A 27,050-nucleotide genomic window follows, 5' to 3' on the forward strand; every position below is an offset into this window, starting at 1 on the left:
ACAGGTTTTGCTGGCTGCTACATCATGCGCTGAAATGACGCCAGATGAATCCAGACTCCTTCACGGAAATCAGCATCCCACATATTGATCTGAAAAGTGACATACGCCCAAGATTACTGCTTTGGTTTCCAGGCGTGTTATTTATGATTCATCTTGTGCCTTTCTTCGCTTTGTTTCTTCCTTTCTTTTCTAAAGGAAGGCAGATAGAAGCGTGGATAATCCATTTCCTAACTGGAATTAAAAACAGCTCCAGTCAAATGAAGGGGAGGCATGATCCGGCATGTAAAGTGGCGCAGGCAGGTTATCAGGGCTTTGATTAGCATACGGCTCATGCAGGAGGACAGCCAGAATGCGCTGGAGTGTGATTAGCCAGAGGACGAAACTGACATGATCCAGCCCAGGCTCAGAACATGGGCGCATTGCTGAACAGATCAATGTGTCTTAGCCAAAGGACGTTTGTACTTTCCAGGAATGTTGTGAAACTGGACATTGTGTTATATGGGATTCCAAATGCTGCTCCCCAAAACACCCAGTGACATTTCCCTGAACTGTTCTTGTAGCTGATCCATATGTTAGTCAGATTCACAGAGGAGAGGGTTGTCAATGGCTACTAGCCATAAGAAGAAGAAGAAGAAGAGTTTGGATTTGATATCCCGCCTTTCACTCTCTTTAAGGAGTCTCAAAGCGGCTAACATTCTCCTTTCCCTTCCTCCCCCACAACAAACACTCTGTGAGGTGAGTGGGGCTGAGAGACTTCAGAGAAGTGTGACTGGCCCAAGGTCACCCAGCAGCTGCATGTGGAGGAGCGGAGACACGAACCCGGTTCCCCAGATTACAAGACTACCGCTCTCAACCACTACACCACACTGGCTATGCTCTTGAAGACCAAAGAGGAAACAAGCCCTTCCATGGATTATTGGTTTTGGATGGGGGCACTGGCAAAGGAAGGGGGTGGGGGGGTGTGGTCCACCCTGGGTGTCATCCCGGGGGGGGGGGGTTGACATTGCTGCCCCACCCCCCTGGGTGGCTCGCCCTGCCCCAGGGGGCACAGCATGTGTGCCGCTCCGGGTGCCGGAGCAGCTAGCTCTGCCTCTGTATGGGGAGTTTGTGTGTGGTAGAACCACCACTCTCCATGTTTATGTGTCTTTTACAACATTTTCCCATATAAATGAATCAGCAACATGTTTTTCAGAATGAAGCCATATATAAAAGCAGTCGTCCCCGCCCCCCCCCCCCGCCCATGACTGCCTATAAACTGCTTCACCCTTCCCAGATCTTTTGCCTACCACTGATGATGATGCATCTCCCGGCTGGGCAAAAGGAAGGAGATGCATTGTCCTTGTCTGTAGGATTAGGCTAAGCTTCCCCATTTCCCAAATCAATAGGGAGCCCTGACAATTGCCTTGGCATCTCCGGCCTCAAGCTGACTTTGCTGCCTTAAAAATCATGTACCCGATCTGTTGGGCTCCCTATTACAATCAGAGATGCGTGGGGCCCAGCAACAGCAGATTGGCAGCCATGTCACCCCAGTAGCAAAAGAATCAGAAGCGTGGAGCTAGGCCTATCCTGTAATAGAGCCTCTTCCAGAAAAGGAGGTGGAGCTTATTGAGAAGCAGAAGTTGCCTAAAGCAACTTAAGCCAGCGTGGTGTAGTGGTTAAGAGTGGTAGACTCGTAATCTGGTGAACCGGGTTCGATTCCCCGCTCCTCCACATGCAGCTGCTGGGTGACCTTGGGCCGTCACACTTCTCTGAAGTCTCTCAGCCTCACTCACCTCACAGAGTGTTTGTTGTGGGGGAGGAAGGGAAAGGAGATTGTTAGCCGCTTTGAGACTCCTTAGGGTAGTGATAAAGCGGGATATCAAATCTAAATTGGGCAGAAAGTAGACCCTGAAAACCCACCCCATGGCTTAAAGTGATCAGGATTTCTGCAGGCGGATAGTGGCTAATCTTTTTCCTCATTGCAGTGAGGAAGAAGCAGGGGCAGAAGTTCAGATCCTTTCATTCACCTCTCAAGTGATCCCCAAGGGAGGGGCAGGAGCAATGGAGGAACACACACACACACACACACACACACACACACACACCTCTTAGAGTTACAAAATTCATGAAAGTTGAAAGAGAGTTTTTTGTTGACATTCATGTTTGATGAAGTGCAAACGCACAGGCAGGATGAATAATTGCTGGAGGCTGTGTTTTGCTCTTCCCTCAGCGATCAAGTGAGAGAGGCAATTAGATCTCTGTAAGGAAAGGTGAAGGCAGGAGGGAAGCTGCCGTGGAATCGCGACAGATGAAGCCGTGCCGAGTTAGTATGATGCCTTGACAGTGCAGTCGGGCCGGGTGACGCATGGGGACCCATTTTGGGCCAGCAAGATCTGACCACTGGCTCCCAGGAAAGTCTTGTCCTGCAGACTGTTAATAATAATAATAAATAATAATAATAATAATAAATTTTATTTATACCCCACCCTCCCCAGCCAGAGCCGGGCTCAGGGAGGCTAACACCAATAAAATCACAGTAAAAACATAATAGGGGAAAAGGGGGGGGGGGGAGAAAAGAAAAAAATTAAAATACAAGTTAAAATGCAATTTAAAATGCAGCCTCATTTTAAAGTAGTTGATAAATCATAAGGGGAGGGAAACATGGGTCAGACCGAGTCCAAACCAAAGGCCAGGCAGAACAGCTCTGTCTTGCAGGCCCTGCGGAAAGATGTCAAGTCCCGCAGGGCCCTAGTCTCTTGTGACAGAGCGGTCCACCATGTCGGGGCCAGTGCTGAGAAGGCCCTCGGCCTAGTTGAAACCAGTCTAACCTCCTTGAGGCTTGGGACCTCCAAAGTGTTGTTATTTGTGGACCCTAAGGTCCTCTGCAGGGCATACCAGGAGAGGCGGTCCCGTAAGTACGTGGGTCCTAGGCTGCACATGTTTAGGTTGCCTAAAGAAGGAATCAAGGTGAACATCCATGCTTCTTGCATGGAAAGATATTTTCTTTCCTTCTCCCTTGATGCTTTTCCACATCATTCATTTCTATGGGGAGATGTTGTAAAAGACACATAAACATGAAGAGTGTCTTTTACCACACACAAACTCCCCCATACAAAACCAACAACCCTCTTGTTATTCAGGCAAGGGCTTGTTTCCTTTTTGGCCTTCATCCTCAGTGACCACACGTAGGAACATAAGAAGAAGCTGCTGGATCAGGCCAGTGGCCCATCTAGGCCAGCATCCTGTTCTCACAACAGCCCACCAGAACTGCCATGACCACCAAGGATCAGTCATATCCATTGTAGAGTGGTAGCAGGATCTTATCGCGGAACATCAGCCTGGGGAGTGGACATTTTGAATCACACTGAACCCTTCTCAAGCCTTCATAAGTTTCCTTTAAAAAATAATTTCATATTTATTATTTCTTAATTAATCCTATACACTAATAGTGAACTCAATTCTCTGAGTGTGGATCCTTAGATAGTCAAAATGCACACAGGAGAGTAGAATCAACAGGCTCAGGGCAAATGCCAAGATTTGCAGAAATATGAGAAGACATTTGGGGGTGGAACACTGAGGAGGCAGGAACCCCTAAAGCAACTCAGTGGGGACTGAACATGAGGGTGTCTACTTTCACAATGTCAAAAGAAGTGGACAGAAGAAGACCCAGATATGCAGAAAATCTGCACTATAGGCAATGATGGTGATGTGGATATAAATATATACAAATGCTTTGGGCATTCTAGCGTTGTTGAAAGCTTGATTTTGTATATGTAATTCATGTTTATGGTTATAGGCCCATTGACACTGAAGTGTTGTTGTTGTTTAAATCTAATTAAACAGATTTAAGAATCTCTCAGTGCCAAGATGGTGGCACTACCTGTAGGCTCCTAAGCCAAGTCCTGGCCTCAGAAAGGGGCATCCTGCAAGCAGCACCCACATACTGAAAAAGAAGCACTCTCTTAGATACAGTAGTGTGAGTTCAAATGACTGAAGTTGCTTGAGAAATGCAGAAGATAAAGGCTGGTGGAACATTATGGGATGGGGCACAGCCTAGTGAGGCCTGGTGTTGGGCCCAGAGCATGATGTTTCTCTGTCTCGGGTGCTTCACTTAGTAAAGGTAAAGGGACCCCTGACCATTAGGTCCAGTTGTGGCCGACTCTGGGGTTGCAGCGCTCATCTCGCTTTATTGGCCGAGGGAGCTGGCGTACAGCTTCTGGGTCATGTGGCCAACATGACTAAGCCGCTTCTGGCGAACCAGAGCAGTGCACAGAAACGCTGTTTACCTTCCCAACGGAGTTGTACCTATTTATCTGCTTCCACTTTGATGTGCTTTTGAACTGCTAGGTTGGCAGGAGCAGGGACCGAGCAACGGGAGCTCACCCCATTGCAGAGATTCGAACTGCCAACCTTCTGATCGGCAAGTCCTAGGCTCTGTGGTTTAACCCACAGCGCCACCCGCGTCCCATGCTGCACTTAGTAGTGTAGAACTAACTGCAAAAGGTTTCCAAAAAGCCTGACTCCTTGATTCTGGTCCTTCTCTTAGAGACCCGGTGACGAAGCTCAAACCTTGAGCTACTAGTCTCCACAATGACTTTTCTATCCATTCTCTTAGTTCCAGATTTTGCTCGACCATATACCAAATAATGCAGAATTCAAGCAACTACACAGAAAGAGAAGTTTTGTCCATCTGCCCCAGTTCATAGACCAGGAGTTACCTTAGCTGTTCTGAACAATCCAGACCACCTGAGTCTGGGGGTTTCTATAATATCCTGCCTCCATTAAACTCCACACATAATACAGCACATCACATGGGAAAGTTTAAGGAACATGAGGTTTTATTAAAACCAGGAGCCTGTATGTCTGCAGGGGGGTACTATAGCGGTATTACAAGCTTCTTATCTTGCAACGAAAAGGTTTGCATTTCTTAGTGTCTGTTCTTTTAGGCTACTATTTTTCCCTTGATCCCTCCCCCCTCCCTCCCTCCCCACCCCAGTTTCATGTAGATTCATTGCTATTTAATGCAACTGCTCAAAAAAATAAAAAATAAAAATCCACAATGCAATTTATGACAAAACCATCTCATTTTATAAATTGTTTCAATGAAGGTCAAGTTTAGCAGAACATCGTCATTTTCCAATGAAGTCCAGAGCTTTCAAAGGGGAATGCAGTCTGTTTTTAAACAGTGTATGAAAGTGTGTGAGAGTGACAGAGAGAGAAAATAAAAAAACAGGATGTATAGTATCGATGACCCTCCTGTCCTGTATAACATTTGCATTATTTTGACATTGCACCTCCATCCTGGCTGGTATCTGTGAGTTGAACAAACTCAGCAAAGTTCATCCTGCTCTGCAAAATGTAGAGAAGACCAAATTAATGTTGCCTTTTGTTTGCTATTAAACTATTATGAGTCACAACCTGTGTGACCAAGTGGAGAGATGGACCAGGTTATATGGAGCCTTGGCTTCCAGAGAAGGACTTGGGATAAAGTCACTGGATTTGGGGATTCCTGTAGCTCAGGGGTACAGAACACATGCAGAAGTCCCCAAGTCCAGTCCATGGCACCTCTAAGTAGAACAGGGAGAGATCCCCATCTGGAAAGCTGCTGACAGCCAGTGCATGTGCATAATAATAAGATAGATGGGCCAATGTTCTGATATAGAAGTACAGTGGTACCTCGGGTTAAGTACTTAATTCGTTCCGGAGGTCCGTTCTTAACCTGAAACTGTTCTTAACCTGAAGCACCACTTTAGCTAATGGGGCCTCCTGCTACTGCTGCGCTGCTCGAGCACGATTTCTGTTCTCATCCTGAAGCAAAGTTCTTAACCCAAGGTAATATTTGTGGGTTAGCGGAGTCTGTAACCTGAAGCGTCTGTAACCCGAGGTATCACTGTACAGTTTCCTGTGTTCCTACCCACAAACTAGGGATGGAAGAGAAAAAAGAGGAGGCAAATGCTAAACCTTTTATTATTATTATTTTTTAAAAATTATTGGTTTTTCCATGTATACATCCTCTAACAATATTTCTCTAACAATTTTCCATATCCCTCCCCAACCTGGACTTCACTCATATTCCCATTTTGTTTTATTTCCATATTACTCTCCCTGCGTGTTGTTTCCCAAAATTTCGCCAATACATATAATCTTACTTTTTGTTACATACAGTTGTGTTTGTTTATTCAAACCCTGCCAGTGAGTCCAATTCTTTATGTTGCTTCTTCATATATGTTGTAAATGGTTCCCATTCTCTTTTAAAGTCTTTGTTGTCCTTTTCATGTAATTTATCTGTTAATTTTGCCAGTTCTGCATATTCTATGCTAAACATTTTAAAGCATTTTTTAAATGTTAAATGTGCTCTAGCTATGTATATATAGACCTGAAACCAAACCAGTGAGATGAGTTCCATATCTGTAATTTGAAGGGAAAATATACCTCTGCAATTGAAATTTTTATCTCTGATTCCAGGTTAAAATGTGCCCACTGGATATGTTTTGGGGTTTTTTCATATAAGTGTACAAGATATGTGAAATTTCAGAGGTAACACCTCACTCATCCACCCCAATGCAAAAGGTAGAAAGTCTTGTTCCATTGATCATGTAAGAGGAGAAGGCTCTCCACATTCATCTGATCCAACTCCTTTCCTATGTAATAAACCTAGTACTGCAACACCCTTGATAGTCTTTTTAAGTAGAGGCTAGATGGACATCTAATGAAAGAGATTCCATTATCTTCTAAGGCAGTCTGTTCCTCAGTTGTACAGTTTATACCGTCAATAAGTTCTTCCTAATCCCTTTTCTTGAACCCTCTGGTTCTTGGCTTTCCCAGTCCAAATGCTTCATAAAAGGTAAAGGGACCCCTGACCATTATGTCCAGTTGTGGCCGACTCTGGGGTTGCGGAGCTCATCTTGCTTTATTGGCCGAGGGAGGCGGCGTACAGCTTCCGGGGCATGTGGCCAGCATGACGAAGCCGCTTCTGGCGAACCAGAGCAGCGCATGGAAACGCCGTTTACCTTCCCGCCGAAGCAGTACCTATTTATCTACTTGCACTTTGATGTGCTTTCGAGCTGCTAGGTTGGCAGGAGCAGGGACCGAGCAACAGGAGCTCACCCCGTCGCGGGGATTCGAACCGCCGACTTTCTGATCGGCAACTCCTAGGCTCTGTGGTTTAACCCGCAGCACCACCCGCATCCCACATACTGCCTTCCAATTGCAGGACTGATGTTGTGCACCCATATTACCTTCTGTGCCTGAAGATCCTGAGGTCTGAACAGAGGCAATCCCAGAGGACCCACTATAGCAAACTCTAGCCTCTGCCAGTGTTGGCTCATGGTCCAACTCTGAAGACCTTAACACAGAACTTGTTTCCTGCATCTGTCCTCCTTCAAAGCTGCTGTTTAATGTGTGACAGGATACACAATAACAGATAGAAGGGCTGTTTGGGGATAGCTTAATCTTAACGAACATTCAAGCACTTGAGTGGAAGAGAGTGATTCCACAGAGAGATAATGGAATCTGGAAAAGCATCTTTGTTGTTCTCTTGGTTGATTAGCTTGTGTCCAGTTCTGTGGGAATGTGAGGCTCATAAGGGGGAGCAGGCAAAGTTCAGGGCAAGAGTTGCATGTCCAGCAGAGAACGTGCAGAACCTTGGACAGCTCCAAGGAGTCTTGCTAAGACCTAAGTAAGATTGAGGGCTTGTCTACACTTTCCCAGTGCCTAGAAAACATGGGTGAGAGCAGTTTTCTAGGCATGAGTTCATGCAGTTTCCCATTTCCTGCACAGCTTTCCCTGGAAAACCTGCTCTCCAGTGCTGAATTGGAGCAAACAGCAATCTGCAGAAAACCCAACTGATGTTTGCTCCGATTCAGCAGTAAAGGTCAGCTTTCACCCAGGGGCTCTGTGGTGGAATGGGTCAGTGTGCCTGGCTGTTAAACAGAAGGTTGATGGTTTGAGCCCACCCAGGGACAGCTGTGGGCAAGGGTCCTGCATTGCAGGGGGTTGGATGACCCTCGGGGACTCTTCCAACTCTACAATGCTATAATTGTATGACAGCAGTGGGACATGTAGAAGTCTGGATGAGCCCAGTGTCTCTGCAGGGAGCTAGAGCCAACTGAAGCCTTAGGGGTTTGACCAGTCGCTGGAGGAGATGGCTGGCTGGCTGGTCAATGAGCCTCCATTTTATTTTGCAGTCTTCTGATTCTGCAAGGCTTGGGGAGGCAGTGGTACTGCAGGGGACTCATCCATTGAGTCAGAGGATGGTTGCAGGGCTCTGTGCTTTGACCATGAGGCCCCTGAATGAGATACTGATAGTTCTCCCCTTGAGGAAATAGCCAGAACTTCATCAGAGTCCTCTGCCACACACTGCAGGTACCCTGGTTCATGGATCTGCTTTGCTTTTAAAGTGTGGACTTCACATACAAACCCAGAGTTCTCACATATGTAAACCTGACACCCCCTTTTTGGGGGGGTGTCTTTTAACACTGAGACCTGAGCATGTCTCCAAACTGGTGCTACATGGAGCCAGAGAATACCACCGACTAATCATGCAAGCAGTTTATTGTAATAAAAGGGAATTCATCAAAAGAATATTAGACAGAAGCAATTGGCACAGACTTTCATAAACAGTGCAGCAACAAGAGGCAAGTTTCAAAAAGAGTTAACACTAATTGCCCAAGATGTCAGTTCAAAAGCATGCGTGAAAACACACAGAAACTCTAGGATGCAGTAAAATTGGTCAGGGAAAGAGATGTGGGCAGATGGCTGAAGCTAGGAGAAGAGGGATTTGTCTGAAGAGGAGAATGCATGCTGCCTAGAGGAGGGAGGTTGCCAGAGGAGCTGGGTGATTTTATGTGGCTTTGAGAAAGTTGTAGGGAAAGAATTTTGTTGTTGTTTAGTCATTTAGTCATGTCCGACTCTTCGTGACCCCATGGACCAGAGCACGCCAGGCACTCCTGTCTTCCACTGCCTCCTGCAGTTTGGTCAAACTCATGCTGGTAGCTTCGAGAACACTGTCCAACCATCTCGTCCTCTGTCGTCCCCTTCTCCTTGTGCCCTCCATCTTTCCCAACATCAGGGTCTTTTCCAGGGAGTCTTCTCTTCTCATGAGGTGGCCAAAGTATTGGCGCCTCAGCTTAAGGATCTGTCCTTCCAGTGAGCACTCAGGGCTGATTTCCTGAAGAATGGAGAGGTTTGATCTTCTTGCAGTCCATGGGACTCTCAAGAGTCTCCTCCAGCACCAGAATTCAAAAGCATCAATTCTTCGGCGATCAGCCTTCTTTATGGTCCAGCTTTCACTTCCATACACCACTACTGGGAAAACCATAGCTTTAACTATACGGACCTTTGTTGGCAAGGTGATGTCTCTGCTTTTTAAGATGCTGTCTAGGTTTGTCATTGCTTTTCTCCCAAGAAGCAGGCGTCTTTTAATTTCGTGACTGCTGTCACCATCTGCAGTGATCATGGAACCCAAGAAAGTAAAATCTCTCACTGCCTCCATTTCTTCCCTTTCTATTTGCCAGGAGGTGATGGGACCAGTGGCCATGATTTTAGTTGATGTTGAGCTTCAGACCATATTTTGCGCTCTCCTCTTTCACCCTCATTAAAAGGTTCTTTAATTCCTCCTCATTTTCTGCCATCAAGGTTGTGTCATCTGCATATCTGAGGTTGTTGATATTTCTTCCGGCAATCTTAATTCTGGTTTGGGATTCATCCAGCCTAGCCTTTTGCATGATGAATTCTGCATATGTTAGAGGACAGCAATTGGAAGTGTTTGGGGCCATGGGTAGAGGATGATCAGAAGTAAAAGTTCCATTTCTGTAAAAGGACAGTAGTGGCTGGCTATGTGCAGTGAGAGAAAAAGAAGAAACATGAGATTCTGAAGTGAGACAATGAAGGAGGAAGAAGAGATGTCAGCAGGGGAGAAAAGAGTGCGGTTTTTCTAGGACTAAGGAACTGGTCAGTTTGAAAGCAGGAGGAAGCTGGAGTGGGGTGAGGGAGTGGAAGTTTGGCCAGTGGGTGGACTTACCAGAAATGAAGCGAGGATTGTAGTTTTTGAGTTTCTGCTATGCTGGAGCTGCGTGGTGGACAATACTTCTTCAGCAACACAGAGGAGGATGAGGATGTCCATGGGTGAGTTCCCATTTACGGAAACAAAGTCTCCTTGGGATCCCAAAGATTCCTATTTGCTAAGGCAAGAAGCAACTGTTTTTATGCCTGAGATGGGGACTTAATGATTAAATTGAAAGCAAATACCAAAAACCCAATTTTCCTATCTTATAAAAAATCATGATGCTGTGTAATGTGGTTAAAAGGTGATGTTCTTGGTTGAACATCCCTTCCTGGTCTTTTTAAAAAAGAAAAGGTTAAAAATCAATGGTAACTGCATTGGTACCTGCCAGTTACTTCTAGGTTGGGAGCCTAATTCTCAAATATAACAAGCCAACTGAGAAGGGGCAGAGAATGCTATACATTATTTTGGAAGCAACAGGCATAGCACGGTGGTGCTGACTGTGCATTTTGGGCTGGGTTTGGACTACAGCTCCCATCATCCATGACAGTTGGTCATGCTGGCTGGGGCTGATGGGAACTGTGATCCAAGACATCTGGGGGACATTGACTTGGGGAAGTCTGGTTTGGCGTTTCATCCACGCATTTCCTATAGGTGCCTGTGACACCAAGAAAACCCAACAGTACAGGAAAAAAATCAAATCCCAGTTACTCTTCTCACTGCGGAGATATAAGCATTTCCCTCACCTAGAACATATTGTAGCTTGAGCGCTGGATAAAATGCATTATTCCCTCCCCAAAGTAGCTCCCTTGGGGGAGGGCAGCTGGACGCTGTGCAACAAACAAGCAACAACCGCAGATCTTTTGCGATCGTCCGGAAAGGAAAATCCATTCGGACTGTGCCCACGGCGCTGTTGTGGCCTGTGTCTGCTGGAAATTAGGTTTGTGTTATTGATGTGGATGGATAGAAACAGAGGAAGCGAGCAAAGTCTGGCATCCCTTCCTCTGAGCTTTATTTTCCCCATTATTTGTTGCTTTGGAAGATCAGTAGAGGACGAGACTAAACTTTTTTTAGAGAGACAAACAATAGCATGTAGGAGAGCAGGCCTGCTGCAGAAAATAAATAAAATCTGTTTTCTGGCCCTTCAGTACTTTGCCTCCTTGTTGCCTTTGATTTAGGCCCAGTGGCTTTAATCAGCCTGTTCGAGGAGGTTCAGAAATGATTCATTTCGGCACATTCCTCCCTCTTGTTCTCTCGTTAATGTGGTTTTTAAGGATTCATGGAATATAGGGCTGCCTTGATTTTGTTTTCCAAGCTAATAACCCGATGCGGGAATCATCCATTTTGCAGCTGACAAGGTCTGTCCTTAAACCAAATTGTCTTTTCTGTGTGCTGATCTCATCCCCCATTCCTTCTGGGGGAAATTACATTTTAAAGGAACAAAATAATATAAAGTGCCTTTTAAAGCTAGCCCATTAACTGCCTTCGCCAGCTGTTTTGCGTCTATTCAGTTTCCCCGTTCGATCTTGCCTCTCGCTCCGATATTATGTGGTCCTCGGTCACTTTGAATAAGATTTTTCACACAGAGCCACACAGCATAGGCCTTAGATGTCTCTGTCTCCTGCGGTCTTGAGCCTCTGCAGCTCGGACTGGAGCTGGGGCCCATGTGTATTTGTTTGTGTGCAAGAAGCTGCCTTATATTGAGTAGGGATGGAGGAGAATTTAAATTCATTCATGTTTTCAAGCAGACCAGTCCAATTCACACAACCGGAACTAATACATGGTTTCAGCCTTCAGATTTTGCACTTCTCCAAATACTGCACTTCCTAGTCTCAAAGTATAAAAACGAGTTTTTAAAAAGGAAGGTTTTAGAATAAAATAGGATTTAAGAATGTGCACATTCTGTGATAGAAATATGCATTTAATTATGTTTTAAAATTAAATTTTCAAATCTCCATAGACAGTCATACCTCGGGTTGAATGTGCTTCGGGATGAGCGCGTTCGAGTTGCGCTCTGCGGCAACCCAGAAGTAACGGAGCGCGTTACTTTGCCAGCTGTTTCGCTACTTGCGCATGCGCAGATGCTCAAAATGACGTCACACGCATGCGCAGAAGCTCCAAAACATGACCCGCGGACGTGCGGACACGGGTTACATTTGCTTCTAGATGCGAACAGGGCTCCGGAACGGATTCCGTTTGCAGCTAGTGGTACCAGCCACTGTAGATTTTGTTTTCTTCCTTAAAAAAATCACAGGTTAGTGCAGAAACCGGAAGGAAGGCATGCCTGTGAAAATGGTATTGGCTTGAACTGAGTTGATCCATCCATCCATGCATCCATCCATCCATCCCTAATGCCCAGTCTGAACTTTGGTCCATACCCACCATTGTGACTGGCAATGGCTCTCCAGGGTGAAATCCTTTTAACTGGAGATGACAAAGATTGAACCTGGCGCCTTGGCATGCAAAACATGTGCTCTGCCCCTGAGTTATGCCCCTCTTCCCATGTGAGCTTGGAGCCAATCCAGGGCTGGATCCAGAGTCAGCACTGGAGGGAATCAGGCAAGGTGCCAGAGCCCAGCATGGCCAGATGCAAATGGCATGGGTTGAACAGAGGCAGGCCCAAGTTAACTCCAAAGGGCTTGAGGCAGGCAGTGGATTAAATGACAAGCTTGATGGTCAAGGTTCCAGGGCAAGCAGACAAGGATCAAAGGGCCAGAGGCAGTTGGAAAGTGAAAGGAAAGCACAGGGTTGTCTTCTGTGGGGCTGCAGCAAACAACAAAGCCTTCCGGTCCCATTACTAAACAAACTCCCTGTCAATGGTATCTTAGTATTCTGAGAATTTTACTGGCAATCACAACTCTTCTATGCCTGAGGTCTTGACCCACTACCATCATCAAGCCAGACCCAGAAGCTTAATTCTGTGCGCCAACATTTTGACAGCAGCTGTCAGGTGACAAAAGGAACCTATGGGATTCTACCTTGTCATGGTCTGGTTCAGGGGCGATCAAAATCCTAGCTGGGGACGTCAGGACCGGGGGCAAGATGGCGGGGTGGGAGCAGGAATGGGAGTCCAGAAGCCAGGAGTCAGGAAGCCAAGAGTCCGAGGGTCAGGAAGCAAGGAGTCAAGAAGTCAGGGATCCAAGGATCAAGAAGCAAGGAGTCACAAAGTCAGGGATCCAAGGATCAAGAAGCAAGGAGTCACGAAGTCAGGGATCCAAGGATCAAGAAGCAAGGAGTCACGAAGTCAGGGGTCCTCACCTTCTTCTCTGTGTGTTGGCTTTAGCAATCAGTCTGATTCGTGGATGACACCATGGCTGTATGATGTACCTGATTACATCAAAGATACCCCATAAGCAAATAAATAAAAGGATCACCGCAGCCAAACTGAGTAAATGGTAGTGTGTGTGGGGGAAGTGGGGGACAGAAAAGACAGAAATCAGTGCCAAGAAGCAGCAACAGCCAATGGGATGAGAGAGCAATGATATATTACAAGCGTTTGGGGACATTAATGGTTTATTGGTAATATGTTGAGCCATGTTGAATATGCTAATTTCAAAGCAAATACCCAAATTGGAGAGGGTTTGTGGCATCTGTGTTCACCCTTCAGCTGAGCCCGGGTGGCGTATCCCATTGCTCAGGGGTTGGGGAACACATGCAAGCAAGTGCTTAGATGGGTAAGTCAAAAGGGCAATGGGCCTCCTCTCGTATGATATTGGATAATTTGTCAGCCAGCAGGCTGCAGGAGCAAAAGGGACGTGGCATCTTTAACAGCAGGCCCCAAAGGGAATATATTTGTTAAACATTATAATTATCCTTCAGTGCTGATCTGTATAGCAATTCAATCCAGACGGATGCGCATTACCATTTCTGAAATGATGCTTTCATTTAGATAAGGCACACAATTATACATCTTGATTAGGTCACTCTTCCCCGGAGCTTTCGGGTTATTTATTATTATGGCTTGCCCCCTTCTTGTAAATTGTGCTGCCGTAGAGCTGGGGGCGGAGATGCGCTTCTCAACTTCCCTGAGTTCGTTGCCTTTGTGCTCCTTTGCTTTGGAAAACAAGAGGGGCAGAAAACATCCAGGGAAGAATATTCAGGATAGAGGTGGCCAAAGCGAAGCTATGAAATCTTCTTGAAAGAAATCTTCTTGAAAGAAAGGAGATCAAGAAGATGCCAGAGAGATTCCCATATGACTTAGTAGGAAATGAAGCTGCACTTATCAATGAGGTCAAGTGAGCTTGTTAAAGGTAAAGGGACCCCTGACCATTAGGTCCAGTCGTGACCGGCTCTGGGGTGGTGGCGCTCATCTCGCTTTACTGGCCGAGGGAGCTGGCGTACAGCTTCCGGGTCATGTGGCCAGCATGACTAAGCCGCTTCTGGTGAACCAGAGCAGTGCACGGAAACGCCGTTTACCTTCCCGCCGGAGCGGTACCTATTTATCTACTTGCACTTTGACATGCTTTTGAACTGCTAGGTTGGCAGGAGCAGGGACCGAGCAATGGGAGCTCACCCCGTTGCGGGGATTTGAACCGCCGACCTTCTGATCGGCAAGTCCTAGGCTCTGTGGTTTAACCCACAGCGCCACCCGCATCCCTAGTATTCAGGATAGAGGTGGCCAAAGCAAAGCTATGAAATCTTCTTGAAAGAAAGGAGATCAAGAAGATGCCAGAGAGATTCCCATATGACTGAGTGGGAAATGAAGTTGTGGACTGACTCTGATTCCTTTAAAAGAGGGGCCATTGTGATTATTGGTTTGTTCCATTTATATGCCACAATTTTTTCCAAGGAGCTTGAGGTGGCATACATGGGTCTCTCCCCTCCTCATTAAATCCCCATAACAACCCTATGGGGTAGGTTAGGCTGGGTGGCAGCGACTGGCCCCAAGGTCACACCCAGTGAGCTTATGGCTGACTGAGGATTTAACCGTGGTCTCCCAGGTCTTAGTTGGACATGCTAACCACTTCACCATACTGCCTCTCCATAGTGTTGGATTCAGTCAGGTCCACTGTGTTAACCAACGCTGAAAATATGTGTTTGTACATGTGGAGGCCACACTCAGAGTCCTGTCAAAGCAAGCGGGGTTGCCATATGTCCTCTTTTTCCAAGACACGTCCTCTTTTGCATGGGCATGTAAAGTGAGAGTCATCATAGCGATCCATGGTTAAAAGTAAAAGGTAAAGGTACAGAACCCCTCACTATTAGGTCCAGTCGTGACCAACTCTGGGGTTGTGGCGCTCATCTCGTTTTATTGGCTGAGAGAGCTGGCGTACAGCTTCCGGGTTATGTGGCCAGCATGACTAAGCCACTTCTGGTGAACCAGAACAACGCACGGAAGAGCCGTTTACCTTCCCGCCGGAGTGGTACCTATTTATCTACTTGTACTTTGAGGTTCTTTCGAACTGCTAGGTTGGCAGGAGCAGGGACCGAGCAATGGGATCTCACCTCGTCATGGGGATTCGAACCACTGACCTTCTGATAGGCAAGTCCTAAACTTTGTGGTTTAACCCACAGCGCCACCTGTGTCCCTTATGGTTAAAAGTAGAAGTCAGCAAATGTGTCCTCTTTTTTGCTCTTCAGAATATGGCAATCCTAAATTTTCAGCTAGGACTTCAGAGTCACAATGGACTGCCTATTTGTTATAGTTGTCAGTTTTCAGAGCTATATTGCAGCACAAAAGGGAAGAGGTGTGCAAGACCAGCCTTTGTGATTGGCCAGGTCATGTGTCAGTATTAGCAGTCTGGCTTTCTTTACTGGTCAGTGGAGGATTTCCATCTGCCTGCTGCACTTTGAGTTTCGGATTCCTCATCTTCCACTTTGCTTTGCTCTGCAAGTTATTTATTTTATTAAATGTATAACAAACAAGCCGAACAGAGTATCCCAACAATTCAACACAAGGCAACGTTTCGCACTCCCAGACTTAGAACTGTATTTTGAAGCTGCCTGTCTGTGTTGGGTAAAAGACTGGGTATTGCTAGAAAATACACAGCGGCTAAATTTGGAGGGTCATGATGTCAAATACAGCTGGCACGCTTGTATTTGGTACGGCAAAGCTGGAATACGTAAAAGTTTCGCCAACCATGTTATTAGGGAAAAAACTTAATTAGGGCATGGGGAAAATATAAAAACATATTAGAGAACAAAACACCAAGGTGGCTATCGCCAATAGAAGCAGAGACAAGGGATTTAAAAAAAATAATAAATGAGTAACAACTGGGGAACCTATAATGAATAGTTAGACTTCAGAAGGAAAGCAAAAAAAATGGGGGAAAACCCCGAAGAGATTAAAGAATATGTGTCGAATTGGCTAAACTATCACCAAAGCAACTCAAAATTTAAGGCAGATAAGAAATTCGGATTTGCAGAGAAACCATCCCAATTCAAAAAAGAAATATTAAGATCTAGAATTTGAAAACTGCCCTGGCAGTTCTAATAGGGTTGATATACACCCATAATTTCCCAAACAAAGCTGGAATACCACAGTTGGAAACTGTATCCGGGCGAAAATCGCTTAAATATCTGGGCAAATCCAGACGTATGACGACCCTATTAGAACTAGATTTTGGCGAAATTCCTTAAAAATAGCTCAACAATCTTTTTCACTCTGTTTTTGAGATTTTGCAAAAAGAAAAAAGAAAATCTCAGCAACTTGTTTGATAATAAGGTTTTTAATTGCACATTTAGCTACTATTAGATATCTCTAACAGTGCAGTTGTAAGCATGTTTACTCAGAAAGAAGTTCCGTTGAGCTGTGTGAGGCTTACTTCCTAGTAAATGTACTTAGGAAAACAAGGGGTGGGTGGGAGGCAGGAATTTGATTGCCTAATGGCCAAGCAGTGCTTTGGCTGTTACGTCCAAACTGACACCTAGAGCACATATTGTGTCACAAACATATATGTGTGAAATTCTATACTCCAAAAACAAATTAAGATTGGTGAAAGCCAGTTGAGTCATACTCATAGTAGGCTCATTGAAATCGATGAATCACCATTAATTAAGTCCATTGATTTCAACGGAACTACTCTTGAGTATAATTAACATTGTCTATTAACCAAAGCTACTAGTAAGAGTAACTATCCAGTGTATTGTTCTCTCCTTGCAAAACCTGGAAAATACTTCCATTCAACAAAATGCATGGCAATCAGAGCCCCCCAAAATTACATGGTGTCTCTATTCCAGTACTCCCTTTTGACTAGTGGCCCTTAATAATCTGCCAGGGGTATCACAAAAACACTTGCTATTTGTGTGAGTCAAACTGACGTCTTCGTTTGCTGTTGCAAAAGCCCAGGAGAGGGGAGGAAATTTTGCATTCCGTGGGAGTGCCTCTTTCACTTGCAAATATTATTTGCAACTATTATCCCCTTTTTGGGGGGATATTGGCAATTGGCAATTAAAAGAACCACCAGCACATGAAAAGCTAAACTACATTTGCCTTATCCTCCCATTCCTGCCTCCACACTCTTTTAAAATGTCGTAGGTTTCCATAGCGTGGCCAAGTATGAAAGTTCGTCTTCCAGTGCTGCTGTTTCTAATGCAGGAGGCAATATTTACTGTGTGTTCTAATTGCTCTCATTAAGCTTAGGTGGCATTATTAATATTACTAATTAAAGAGCTATGAAACCTAGCTTACAGTGAACATAAGCACATCGGCGCTTGCCTCTTGTGTTCCAGCCTCAGAAGCTGGCATATCCAAAATGCAAATGATGTGGAAACAGAGAGTAATCAGAGGCAATCACAGTGAAATGGCATGTTATAGCAGATATGAGGCTAAAACCATAAATGACGTCTCAGTGGCACACTTTTCCCTCTCCAGGATTTCCTGGTTAGTGGAAATCCAATAGTTTGCTGTTACAGTGGTACCTCGGTTTTCGAACAGCTTAGTTCACGAACAAGATGGAACCCGAATGCTGCAAAACCGGAAGTAGGTGTTCCGGTTTTCGAACTTTTTTCCGGAAGCCGAACATGCTCCGTTTTGAGTCCCCCTGTGTTTCCTGCTGCGCTGCTAATTTGCCCCCCCCCCAATCGTAATTCAAGCCTTCTGTTTCCGACTGCAGTGTTCTAAGGTGATATTTGGAGCTTATATTTGGTGCTTTTGTTTTTGCTATTTATTTTGCATTTTTTGTTTTGAGGCTTTTTCAGTTAATTTGTTTTTGTGACTGTGTGGATCCCAGTTCAGTTACTGATTGATTGATTGATTGATTGATTGTGTGACTGCGGAAATGGATAAAATCCCCCCATCCAAACATTGACTATCATCAGTGCAGGTAAGATTTTTTTTTATTTTTATCATCTACAATACTGTTTTATTTATTTTACAGTACAGTACATGAAGCTGTACGCTGGCTCCCTCGGCCAATAAAGCAAGATGAGCACCGCAACCCCAGAGTCGGCCACGACTGGACCTAATGGTCAGGGGTCCCTTTACCTTACATTGATTATTGCTTTCATTTTATAGATCAATGGTCTTGTTAGATAGCAAAAGCCATGTTGAATTGCTGTTTTAGGGATTGTTTTTAAAAGTCTGGAACGGATTAATCCATTTTGCATTACTTTCTATGGGAAAGCACGCCTTGGTTTTGGAACGTTTTGGTTTTGGAACGGACCTCCGGAACGGATTAAGTTTGAGAACCAAGGTACCACTGTACATCCAGATGAGACAAGTTATGGTTTACCTCACATGAGAATGGGAAACCTTGGTTTGAACATTGTATCCAGTTCTGGTTTGCAGGGGAACCAACTGTGTCTATGTATCATCGGCTATAGTCCCCATCACACTTTGGACCAGCTCTACTGAAATTGGTCAGGCTCAGTTCTAAGCAAATGTGGATAGAAATGGGATGTAAATCTCAGGGATGGATGAATCAGCCCATTTCAGTTGGTCAGTTTTGGATGAGCTCCAGTCATGAGACGGTGTGTCCTGGCTTTTTGCCTGTGTATATATATATATATATATATATATATATATATATTCACAAGAATATTGCATTTCAGTGGTAGACATTTTGCATGCACTTCCCCGTAAAATTACACATTTTCTATGTACTTTATACTCATTGCCCCCCTGAAATATGCTCCTTTTAAAAACTGAAATTATAAGCATTGTTTTCCATTGGAAAACGCAGGCTGCTTTTCCATTCATTGCCCCTTCAAATGTGCACATTGCATGCATTTCCCTTGTAAATGTGTTTTTACATGCATATTAAAAAACAACAACCTGGAACTGCATTATGAAATTCAGGGAACTGAACAATCTGTGTTGTGATTGTCGTCTAAGTCTGGAAATGGCGAATTTGGCCAGTTGACTTTAAAATATGACTGAACAAAATTATCTTCCACCCCCTACAGTAAATTGTTTTCAGTCCAGGAACATTGGCTTAATTGGGTTGTTGACTGGGCTCTCGTCAACCCATTAGTAAGTCCGTAGCTTCAAATACAATTATTTCCTGATTCAGCCATCTAACTTGGAGACCTGCTGGCCAAGATTGACCAATTGAAAAGTTTGGTTCATTTAACCAGCACATATTCTGGATGTTTTGCCCTGCTGGGAAATCAGTCTTTGTCAAAACACCCCGGCTCTGGGTGGACTGGAAATATCATGAGGTCAGTGGGTTTTAGTGATTTTTCAGCATTTCTTCTTAGAGTCCCCTGCTGGAGTTAGGAACATTGCTGATGTGCGGAGAATTTAAATTGTATCTATTAAGTCTGACTCATGATTCTAGTTCAGACTGGATGTATTTGGAACCGCAGCTGTTCATTGAAATCCCTGCCAGTCCACACGATGCCTTGATGAAAAAAACATTTCTTCTTTGTGGAGGAGTGAACAGGAGAACATAAGGAGACCTGGGGCATATCAGGTTCAGAACCTTCATGAGAGGACTGTGCCAGCAGTCAATCACACCATGCATGTTGGTGTTAAATCTTTATCAGCAAGAACAGGATCAGCACAGATTTGGTGGCATGTCAGACCTCATGAGCACAGGAACTCAGGTTCTTGCTCGATGGATCAGTTGCTGAGACTAAAGGTCCTCACCACCTATGTTTCCTCTTCTCCAGAGTTTTCCCCCCAAGCAATCTGAGATTGTGCCTATGTTTCTGTTTTTGCTCCTCCCACTTCATGCCTCTCCTGCTTCTGGGAGACCAGGGGTGGAGGGGAGCTTGTCGCAGCAGGAGGGGGAGATACCTGGGACTCTTCACTAGCCCGACTCATCTCTGCCTCTTGGCCTCCCTCCTCTCACTCTCCTGCTTCAGCTTCTGCCTCTGATTCTGAGCTTCTCTCTGCCCCAGACACTCCCAGCTCATTAAGCCCTGTTACCCCTTCAGCTTCCGACACCTCCTCTTCCCAGTCTCTCCCTGGGCTCTGAGCCTTCTTCCCCTGGGGTTTCCCCAGCTGGTTCCTCCTACCATTCCTCTATGTCCAACCAGTCCACAACACCTCATCCCACGGTGACCAATGAGATGACTCTAGGAAGCCCATAAACTGGTCGCGAGCACAATAGGAGTAAGGTTAAAACTGAACAACAGAGAAGGAAAAGAGGGTTAAAGAAATTAAAAAGCAGGTCACATGTGGAGCACATTGGGGTTGGAAGTGGGTCTGAATATGTTGACAACGGCTGCTGCACAGAAAATACAGTGGCTTGTGAGTGACCAAAGACAGGCACAGCTAAAGCAGCTCCTCATTTCCAGTTCATGTAGACAAGAACTCTAGGTTGTCTATCAGGATGATGAACTTGCAGTAGCAGCCCACAACACGGCGTCTGAAATGGCTCAGTGACCCTGGTGCTGTTCTCAGGAGGGAATGCAGGAGTTTTCTTTGGGGGAGCGTGTGTGGGAAGTAACTCTTAGCTGACTGATGAGATAAGGCCCAGCAGAAGTTTGGTAATTATCTGCTCCAGTAAAGACAGATCAACTACAGCAATTGCCTTGTCCAGTAATGGCTTGGGGAACGGGGTGATGCACTTGTCAGATGGCAAGGTGTCACCAGTGTAGTCACCGTGGAAACCTCTTCTGGGTGCTATCAGTCCAGGAAAGGCTCGCCACAGAGCAAAACCAAGATTTTGAAGGCTGGAATGGGGCCGCTTGCAAAAACACGTTGTGCTCTCTGTCCTTCTCCAGCACTGCAAAAACACAGCAGGATTTGACCATGCAGCTCTGCCCCTACCCCTGCAAGCAGAGCGAGGGTAGGGGGACCTGGAGGGTGTTGGCATCATATGCTACTTACCTTCACGCTAGACCAGCTTTTGAGTCCATAGATGTTGTTGGACTACAACTCCCATCATCCTTAGCTAGCAGGACCAGTGTTCATGGAGGATAAGAGCCGTAGTCCAACAACATCTGGGGATCCACTGTTGAGGAAGGCTGCTCTAGATTGTGAGGTGGTGGGATGGGGATTGTTACCTCCACCCCTCTGGGATTCCATTACTACTGTTTGTACAAAAAACTACGTCGCTACTTTGGCTGGCCATATGCCTTGCTTTACCCTACTTGTCCATGGACTGTATCGCCAGAGTGGTGCATGCTCTAGTTATCTCCTGCTTGGACTACTGTAATGCACTCTGTGTGGGGCTACCCTTGAAGGTGACCCGGAAACTACAACTAATCCAGAATGTGGCAGCTAGACTGGTGACTGGGAGTGACCGCCGGGACCACATAACACTGGTCTTGAAAGACCTACATTGGCTTCCAGTACGTAGTATGTTTCCGAGCACAATTCAAAGTGTTGGTGTTGACCTTTAAAGTCCTAAACGGCCTTGGCCTAGTATACCTGAAGGAGCGTCTCCACCCCCATTGTTCAGCCGAGACACTGGGATCCAGCACCGAGGGCCTTCTGGCGGTTCCCTCGCTGCAAGAAGCCAAGTTACAGGGAACCAGGCAGAGGGCCTTCTTGGTGGTGGCGCCTGCCCTGTGGAACACCCTCCCACCAGATGTCAAAGAAATAAACAACTACCTGACATTTAGAAGACATCTGAAGGCAGCCCTGTTCAGGGAATTTTATAATGTGTGACATTTTAATATATTTTTAATCTTTGTTGGAAGCTGCCCAGAGTGGCTGGGGAAACCCAGCCAGATGGGAAATTATTATTATTATTATTATTATTATTAATTTATAATTACTATTATTACAGAGGCATAATAGCAGAGATAATAGCAGGAAAGTCCTTTAAGTTTAGCTGTTCAACAGTGGAATGGACCACCTCAGAAAGTGGTGAACTCTCCTTCATTGGAGGTACCTAAGCAGAGATTAGGTCACAACTGGACCTAATGGTCAGGGGTCCCTTTACCTTTACCTTTAAGCAGAGATTGGATGGCTATCTGTCAGGGATTCTTTAGCTGTGACTCCTACATTGCAGGGGTTTGGACTACATGGTCCTTGAGGCCCCTTCCGTTTCTACAATTCTATGATTCTAAGTTGCCCGGTAACGGTTAGTACCTAGACAGCAGACTGAGCCAGAACACCTCGTCACAGACGTTCCCACTCAGCTCTTTTTCATAATCTGATGGTACGTTGACAGCATTTTGGTCAGAAGTTGAGAGGCCAAGCTGTCCCACCCAAGAAGCGAGGGATGTGGGGCCCTACGTGAGATAGGCTTTTGGCTTTCTACCTACAGCTACAGAGTTCTTTGGTTGGTTGACAATGGATGTACTGCAAATGCAAGGGGAAATAGCTATATGAATCTGACACTCTTGAAAGTCACTCTATGCTGTTGGCAGCTTTCTCCTCATTAAGTATTAGAGTGCTTGTGACCGGAGATTCACCCATTTCTGGGTTGGATGATGGACAGTCAGATTATAGAGGGGGACTCCATCAAGCCTACTACTGAGTCAGTGGAGATTCATTCTGATCACAGAGTTGCCTCGGCGGCTACCTGACTTCAGGTGTTGTCATGTAACCTTCACACCTTCAAGCCTGTGGAAAGAGGTTGTGAGCAGGGATGCCCCCCCATTTCTACAGATGTGTTTCTGCAAACATCGGGCACAATTTAAAACAGGACTTTATAGTGCAACAGAGTCTTTTCGTGCAGTTCTTACTCAGCAGTAAAGTCCACCTTGTGAAGTAGGCCTTATTCCCGAATAAGCGTGCATAGGATTGTAGCCTAAATCTCATTGACTTGAGTAAGACATTCATCAAAATGACGAGGGAATACTGTTTGTGCTTGCACAGACTCACACTCACACATACGCAGACGAAAAGTTCATTCTTGCCTTTCTCCTGATTTCTCTGTGTGCAGGGTCTCCACCAGCACAATGAGGGATCATTTGCTAATGCAATGGTTCCTGTAATGATGCAGCCCAGCAAGACCTTTGTCACTTGAGTCTGTCAGACACCCAAAGGTTGTGACTAACATTTGCAGGACAGCATTTGCAGTTTTCAGGGTGCTTTCAGAAGTGATGCAAGTTAGACCCATCAACCGAGCAAAGACAGTTTTTAAACTGGCTTTCAACTGAGTGCTTAATGTGGAGATTGAAACACTCATATGCTGCTCTTGGTGACCATGAAATATTTGATATTCACAACAACCGTGCAAGGTGGTTTAGGCTGGAAGAGAGCACACACGGGCGTGGCTTAGACCAAGTCAGACTGAACACCACCCTGATCACATTACAAAAACAAAGAGCCCGGTAGGGTTTTCTTTTTAAGTACTCAAAAGGCGTGCTTGTAAACCTCAAATGATTCTCTGATTGTGGTCCCTACACTGTGGGACCTCTTCTCTCTGATGATGGCGGTAACTGAAAGCAAAATAGGGCACGCCCGCTTCTATGCTATGCCATCCTTTGCTTCGAGAAAGTCAAAGAGTGGGTGGCTGGGGGCTGTTGTGAGGACTGGAGAGTTCCAGCCAGCCACCACAGCCTCCAGCAGCAGATGACATTCTGCATGGCTTTTCCTGTTTGAGAATCATAGCATTGGACTACTATCACCCACGACTCCCAGACAGCAAATGGCACTCCGCATGTCATTTGCAGCTGATGAGAGATGCCAGAGCATGTGCTCGGCCACTGGGCTATGGCCAATGGTCCATTGTTAAACTTCACAGTGGAGCAGCGGTTCAAACCCAGGCTTCCCTGGGTTTCAACTTGCTTAAATTGGCTGAATGTGTTATGGGAGGGGCAGTACCTCTGGTGAGGGACACACTGTGCTCCTTCTGGGGTAGTTTTTTCCACCTTTGGTCCCTACCTTGCACTCAGCTCTCACCTGTGGCTCCTAGAAGCTAGAGCATGTGACAGCAGCCATACCCAGGAAAACGGCTTTCACCGGTTGACTGAACCAGGTGAGGGGAGCCAATGGGTCTCAAACCCTCAGTGAGTTAGGGAGTTCCCCTGCATACAATGAAAGGCTCTTGGAGACTGAGCAGACGAGACCAGTAGTGGTTCCAATGGTCAAGGAGGTGGTTTCTGCACACATTGTAGAGGAAAGTGGGGGGCAGATGGGGCTCATCTATCTGGGAAGGTAGCCCATGTGGGAGAAGTGAAATTCTGATCCTAAACCTCCAGTGCCTTGCAGGACATCTTTGGGAGAAGAAAAGGCTAAGGAGTAAAAACTCCTTACACAAATCCGGGGTGGTTGTCCCTAAGGCGGTTGGATGGCGCCTTGTACACCTCCTTCCAGCAACTCCTGCAGCCAAACTGGTTGTTCTGCTTTCCTTTGGACCACATCAGTGAGGCCAAAAAGGGGGTCTTGTTACCTGGGCAGCCCAGGACCTCCATACAAACTGCCCAGTCTTGAGCCCCAAGGAGGTCTCTTTGGTGCTTTCTCTTGAGACAGACAGGTGCCAGCAGTACCAACTTGTAGCCCCTCATATTCTTCTGTGTCCAGCGCCAGCTATGGAATTTGTTGTCAGCTACTGCCAATTCTCTCTTACACTCTTTTTCTCTTGCTGGTAAGCAGCAAATGTGTATGTGTGTGTGTAAAATGGTGGCAGAAAGGAGAGAGAGAGAGATTCTACCAGCCAAGTAACTTAACTGCGGGATAAACCTCACCTTCTGTACCCCTCGGGAATCACACCAAAGGGGGAAAGCAAGGGGAGTTGTGTATGGAGAATACCCAATCTCTCTCTCTCTCTCCCCTTCCCTGCCATGAGGGCTGATTTTTGCTTAATGCATCCTCCTTGTCTTCCTTAAATCCAATTAAAAGCCTATATTATGTCAGTGGAAATTTATGCCAATCCTAATATAGTCTAATAAGCCTTAAAATAGCGCTCGGCTAGTGAGAAGCCCTGCGGTTTAATTTGATTCTGAGCCTAATCACAGGCTTTGAATGAAAGCTCCCCCCCCAAAAAAAACCCCCCTGTCTGGACGTGCTTTCCTTCCTTTCTTGAAAGTGAAGTTGGTTATTTTTGCTTTTCACTAAGTGCAGAAAGAAAAAGCAGGGCACTTAGTCCTTTCTCATCATCTGCCATTGCGTTCATTGGATCTCCCTTCACATCACCATTCAGTAATCCAATGCTGTTCTGTCTGACACAAAGACTTGGGTCCCAGTGATGACACCACTGGTTTACCGTGTATGGACTTAGTTGCAGCTATCCAGCACTGAGCATGGACCAACTGATTTTAGACTCTCCCTTTACACCAGATCTGGGTCTATGCACACATGCACACGCGCACACATGTAAACCTGCAGCTTACATGTTCATGCACACAAACCTATCAATTTTGGTGGGATCTGTCCCGGAGACATTAGTACAGCACAGGGACTTATTTATTTATAAAAATATTTGCATACTGCTATCTCGTGTGTGTGTGAGTGTGTTTTACAACAATAAAACTGTACAATAAAAACCAGTAAAATGTTTAAAACATACATCAATTAACCATTGTGGAAGGGATGTATTTTTAATTACCTGCTAGAACAGAAAAGTTTTCTGCAGGCATTTAAAAGTCAGCACAGAAGGCGCCTGCTGTATCTCTGTTGCCAGAGAATTCCACAGGATTGGGCCCATGACACTGGAGACTTGGTTTCTCTTTGTTGTCAAACAGCCTCACCAACTCTGAGGGAACAACCTGCAGATGATCTCAGTGATTGAGCTGGGCTATAAGGGTTATTGCAGCGGACAAAGTTATTTTAACTTAAGCCAGTCTGCCTTGCTTGGGGTAATTATTAGGAGCCAACACATGCCAATATTAATGAATATAAAATGACAATTTGCACAAAGCGGCGGGCAGTGAATAAGATTATTATATGGCTTAAAGTGCTAGAGCAGAAATATTGTTACATTAATCTCCATAGCGGTGTAAGATTCCAAGGAGTCCCTTGGTCCGTGTTTCCTTATGGGAAATGAGGCACAGTGGCGATGGTGGTGTCTTTATGATATATGGTTTATTTACACATATATGCAACCTGAGCCTACGATGGAGGGGTACACAGCATTCATATTCCAAGAGGCTCTGGCTTCTCCCATAGGCCCAGCAACATCATTGTTCTCTCTCCAGCCTGCTGCTTCCTAACTCCGTGGCTTAACCCCTCGCTGCTGTTCTAAACTCTAACCAGCACTGTCTTTTAAACTAAACTCTCAGTTGACAGACAGAGGAGCCCACTCATTTGCAAACAAGTTTTGCTTTTGATCCTTTGCCACACTAATGGCTCATTACCCCAGGCTATCGCCTCATGCAGGAGGGCTAGTCCTGACTTAATTGCCTTTTGACACTCATTAATTAATTAATTAATTGAGCTTCATTAAAGGTCTAGCGAGGTCTAGCCCATGGCTTAAATACACACTGGGTCTGCTCACCTGGTTTTAACACACAAGCCTTAATTAACTTCTAACATTTACTGAACTCAGGAATTTAAAGGAAGCCCAACACCCACAAACTTATAGCAATGTAAAACAGGGAGATGGCTTGCTGTTGCGAATTATGCAGGCTATCCAATCCCATGGAGCCTGGATCATAAGCTTTCAGTTACAGAGACCAAGGCAGATGGAGGTGCAGAGTTTGCCTTATGGGGAGAAGGGAAGTTGAATGAAAACAACTGGATTTTTGACTACCCCAGGGGTTCAGAGACAGTGAGATTAGGGAAATGAGCAAAGAAGAGATGGGAAGACAACATGAAGCCACCTTTTTCCAGGTAAGGCAACTG

At 45.5% G+C, this 27,050-nt stretch overlaps 1 protein-coding gene and 1 long non-coding RNA gene across 2 annotated transcripts in view; one reads left to right on the forward strand and one right to left on the reverse strand.

The window, feature by feature from the left end:
* The window catches only part of PLXNA4 (plexin A4), a 609,453-nt gene that overhangs the window by 229,739 nt on the left and 352,664 nt on the right, over positions 1 to 27,050 (forward strand). The window lies entirely within an intron of this gene.
* LOC308486498 lies at positions 9,122 to 23,523 on the reverse strand. Its single transcript, XR_013991098.1, has 3 exons — positions 22,267 to 23,523; positions 10,001 to 13,309; positions 9,122 to 9,813 (listed from the first exon to the last, which is right to left on the reverse strand). It is a non-coding gene; the product is annotated as an uncharacterized lncRNA (long non-coding RNA).

Source organism: Podarcis pityusensis, assembly GCF_964106645.2.
Source record: "Podarcis pityusensis genome assembly, chromosome: 10".
NCBI classification, from domain to species: Eukaryota; Metazoa; Chordata; class Lepidosauria; order Squamata; family Lacertidae; genus Podarcis; species Podarcis pityusensis.